Below are 4,862 nucleotides of genomic sequence, written 5' to 3'. Positions count from 1 at the left end.
AACCCCAGCTTTCAGCAAATGCCAAGTCACTCATGTTCACGATGGACACTAATCTAGCCCTTAAGGAACATCTCTCCAAGTCATTCTTATACCAGCCCTGTCTGCTAAAAAAAGTGAAAACATTCCTTCGAGAAAGTGACTTAAGAACCGTGGTTTAACCCTTCATACTCTCATATCTCTGTGTTGGCAAAGCCCTGCTCCACGCCCTTATCAAAGGCTCTCAAGAAATATGACAATGCAGCCACCCTAATTGAACTCCACTGGCTTGCCCTGCCTCCCTCACCATCTTCAAGACCAGCAGCCGCACCTACAAAGCCATCATGAAAGGCACCCCTGGCTGTATAGCTGACAGTCTCACAATACATGCAGAGGCAGCACATAATCGTACCAGAGATAAGGAAGTGCAAGAAGAAAAATGAAGGCAACTGGCCTTCTCAATCTGTCCACCTAGAATATGGAATGGCATTCCTGTATAGAAATGCTGCACCTCTTCTCCATTTGTGGAAGAGCTGAACACAGCTGTCCTGTGCAAGCCAAACAAGAACCATGGCATTTCAACATTAATGATACTCCGAATACGAGTTCCAAATGCTGAAGGAGGCGGTTATATGTTATGAGGCACAGCATCTTCAGGGAGCATCAACATTACAGCTTACCATCTATTTTTTATCTATGGGCACACAGCTGCAGGAAAAACATACATGATGCAAACCATGCTCAAGATTTTTAAGCTTCCACATGCCAATGTGAACTGTGTTGAATGCTTCACTCCAAGACTTCTTCTGGAACAAATCTTGAATCAGTTACATTGACCAGAAAATGAGTACTCAGTCTAAGAGCACCATGACATCTTGAATGACTTTGAATAGTTAACCAGAAAAACTATATACTGGACAAACCTGTGTACGTTGTCCTTGACAAAGCACAGCATTTTAGGGACATGGAGGCAAACCTTCTCCCAGGGTTTCTTTGGCTGCAAGATCTGATTAGCAACAATGTGACTTTTGTTTTTCTTAGTTAGCTTGTGCGGGAAAAATTCTGACCAAATACAGGTTGCCTTGAACCTTTTACGTTGTATTTTACAGGCTACAACAAAGTGGAACTTCAAAGGATCCTGCCCCGCAATCATCCTGTGGAGTACAGATTTCTATGCTGCCTACATTAATTATAATTGTATTTATATAGCGCTTACTACCCCTGATGAGGCGTTGAAGCACTTTTCGGCAAGTAATACGCTAATATTAATGTACATTATCAAAGAACACCACATCATGATGCAGCAACAGCCCGCTTCCGCTCTTAGATTGCAGTTAAAAATCATACGCTGACTATGACTTTGCTTTTGTAGCACTCCTCTGCCTTTCTGCGATGTTTGTGCTACATAAGAATCACATACATATATACATACATACCTAGAGTTCCTATGCCCCTGAGAACTGGCCTGACTCTGTCTGTAGACATCACCTTAAAGTTTGAAAAGGACCTAGTTAATTCTCTTGCAATTAAGCAGATTTCATTAGCCTCGTCCTCTTCTAATCACCTCTGCTGCTTAGAAAATGATTTCAAAACAGCTTAGCACATACCCAATCCATATGGGTACAAATAAGTAGCACACAATGAAGTGATTCTGTCTTTTGCAGTGCAGTGCATCAATGTGACCTTGATCCATGTCACATGGATCCCACTGGAAAGTCTACAGAAAACCAGGTTTTTGGACAATAGATTCTGATGTTTTAGGAGACCATGGAGAACTGAGAGATAGCTATAAATAGTTAACTATAGGTTCTTCATGGAATGACATTGGGATTAACATCTGAGGATCATTTCAGTTGCATAGACGTTGCCTGGGTGGCGTATGAATCACACAAGATCCAGCGATAGGTGACAGTGAACAGGACAGATGCTGTTCCTGATTGGTGCACTTGACTCATACTTATAACTGTGTTCCGGAATAAAGTGTGTGCATTGTCTTTACCTGGATGCACCCAGATCCTGCTTTTCCAAATCTCATACCCAGATGTTTTATTGGTGGTGGCTGTCAAGAACTCCACACACACTGAAAGAGCAAGAGGTAGAACCCTCATTGCAACTCTAGTCTGTCTTCAACCACACAGGCAGTGAGGTTAGCTACATTAAAGCTGTGATCTTGATTCAAGTTTTGTGCCCTTAGAAACAAGAAACTTTTGAAGTCTGCCAGCTGTTACCTAAAATACCACAAAATACAAATTGAAATAGGAGGAAGCAATGTTTCTGGCAGTATATAGTTAAGCATTTGTGTATTCTAAGAGAAGGAGATCACTTTGGCAGTCATTTTACATTTATCTCCACCAGAAGGGAAAGTAGTGCGCCTGTGTGCTAGAACTAACTAAAATGACTGCTAAATTCAAACTGAGACTGTAAATCAGTGTGAGAGATTGGGTTGATGAGGGGGTGTGAGTGCTGCTAAAGCAACAGCAACAATTACTGTCAGGATGAACCACACACAGTCACTAAATGAACCTGTGCTTAACCCTTGGGTAGTTTGGCACAAAAGCAGTCAGGCTTAATTTGGAAGCAATGTGCAAAGTATTTGTGCAGCCCACAAACAGCAATATAGTGAAAACACAACACTAGAAAAAATCCATACAGGGTGTCTGGGTGAACCACAAACAGTCACTAAGTTATCCTGTGCTTCATTAAATGATCCTTCACTTAAACCTCTGGTACCTTGGCACAAAAGCAGTCAGGCTTAACTTAGATGCATTATGTAAAGTATGCGGCCCACAAACAGCAATAAAGGGAAAACACAACACAAGAAAAATGCCACTCCAATTTAGAAAAATAGAGAAAAATGTAATAAATTATTCAACTCAAAAACAACATATGCCGTTTCAAAGATTTAAAGTAAAAGTAGCGCCAAGAAGGTTGAAGCGGCACCTGTGGTAATCTGATCGTGCCAGACCAGGGCACAGTTACAAGTTCAATTCAACAGCGATAGAGTGTGGGCTGATAAAGGGACCAAGTTAGTCCCACTGAGCATTGTACCTTAAGTCCTTGATGAGGAGCACTGCATCACACTGCGTCAGTTCTGATGAGGAGCTGTGAGGACAGTGATATAAGGTCCTGTGTCGAGTTGCTTTGTACTGCATCGGTTCCGATGAGGAGCTGCCAGGGCTGCGATGTGAGGTCCTGTGTCGTGTTGCATTGCACTGCTTCAGTTCTGAAAAGGATCTTTGAGGGTTACGATGCAAGGTCCTGCATTGAGTTGCATTGCGCCGCATGGGTTCCGATGAGACAGCCAATAAGGGGTTGCGAGGTGCTGTGGTGCAAGGTCCTCCATCGCCCTGGATTGAGTTGCATCATGCTGAATGATTCTGAGGAAACCCTCAGTTGGGCCAGGAGGATTACATTCTGATGCCAGTCAAGGGTCTAAGACCTGTGGTGTACCTCTTGGGCAGTGGTTCCCAATCTGTGCGTCGCGGCTCCTTTGTGCGCCGTCAAAACTAGCCAGGGGCGCCGCACACAGTCTGGGGGCCAATGGATTACCTGAATGATTAAAATGATTTTGTTTAATCTTTATGTATAATGTTTAATAAGATTATTAGTGATTTTTATCTTACTGCTCGCTAATTTGGGCTCTAAAATATACGTGCACTTCATATAGTAATGTTCAGCATCACGGCTGCACCATATTATTCCTCTGAAATTCAGCGTGCTACCCAAACCTCCCTTGTGAAATTGTGAATTGTGGTGTCGTCCACTGTGGCGTAATCCATAGCAGTGAAAAGTTCTGCTGTCTCTCCGTCCCGCTGCACCTGCCTTCTTGAGAAATCTCGTATATTTGTGTCCTTTAAAGTGTGTTTTGTGCTCTACACGTGCATTTGTGTCTTTTAAAGTGCATGTTTTAGTAATTAATGCTGTTGGTAGTCTGTTTCTAACTGACAGTTGAAATAAAGACACAAAGGCCATGTTAAAAATGAAAAAACTTTTATTTAACCTTCTATTTAGGTATTGTGTCCCTACCTTTGTAGAAACTCAAAACGTGAAGAAATGGACAGTATTTCTGTTGGGGAAAAGTTATAGCCAACTTTACCTTTTAGTGAGCCCGAGCACTAATTCAAGAGCTGTTTGAACAAATCAGAGCCCACATCACAATTTTTGTCAGTCAGTCGTCTTTGATATTGTTCTGTTAATTTCAAGCTAATTTTTATCATTTCATTTCTATGTTGTCACGTACGTCAACGTTTGAGGGACACCACATGTGAAAAGCTTACTGGTTTTCACTCCTAAGAATTTTCAAAAGTTGAGAGCTCAGTCAACACCGGACTACTGACTGCTTTGTAATGCCGTAACAACCAGATATATATGTGACAAATAACATTTACAACAATCTGTTTGGTATCAGCATATCTGTGGTCTGTTGGTAAAGTGCAGTGTGTGTGTGTCTTGTACAATTAAGAAAGCAGCTGGAATGCCACACATTAAGTTGTCTCGAGTAATTCTGCACAGTATTGAGAAATGTTGATGCCAAACCGTATCTTTGCTCTTCTTCTGTCTAGGGGGCAAATCCACTCTTCTGGGTGTGCAAGAGGCATGCTCACTAAAATGCGTAAAGTATGAAAGGTACAGAACATCAAACAGCAGTTCTGCTATCCAAGGTGGATTCTCCTGATGGAACTTAGTTGTGCAAATAATGTTTTCCATGGCTTGGTCCCTCTGTTTACCGTTACAATGCTAAAGCCTCTGCAGTGCACTATAAACCTAACTAAATGAATACATTATCCAGTGGTTGAGTGGCCACTTAGTCTACCTATTGTAAAGGCTTTAGATTTAGGGAAGAGTTCCTGCTTGCCCAGGTCCTCTTCAGTACAGGTGCTAACACC

At 42.1% G+C, this 4,862-nt stretch overlaps 1 pseudogene; it reads left to right on the top strand.

The window, feature by feature from the left end:
* The first annotated feature begins 613 nt into the window (after window positions 1-613).
* LOC138301641 (origin recognition complex subunit 5 pseudogene) lies at window positions 614-1,328 on the top strand (annotated as a pseudogene).
* The last annotated feature ends 3,534 nt before the right edge of the window (window positions 1,329-4,862 follow it).

Source organism: Pleurodeles waltl, chromosome 6 (genome assembly GCF_031143425.1).
Source record: "Pleurodeles waltl isolate 20211129_DDA chromosome 6, aPleWal1.hap1.20221129, whole genome shotgun sequence".
NCBI classification, from domain to species: Eukaryota; Metazoa; Chordata; class Amphibia; order Caudata; family Salamandridae; genus Pleurodeles; species Pleurodeles waltl.
This window is presented reverse-complemented; position numbering and strand designations above follow the sequence as displayed.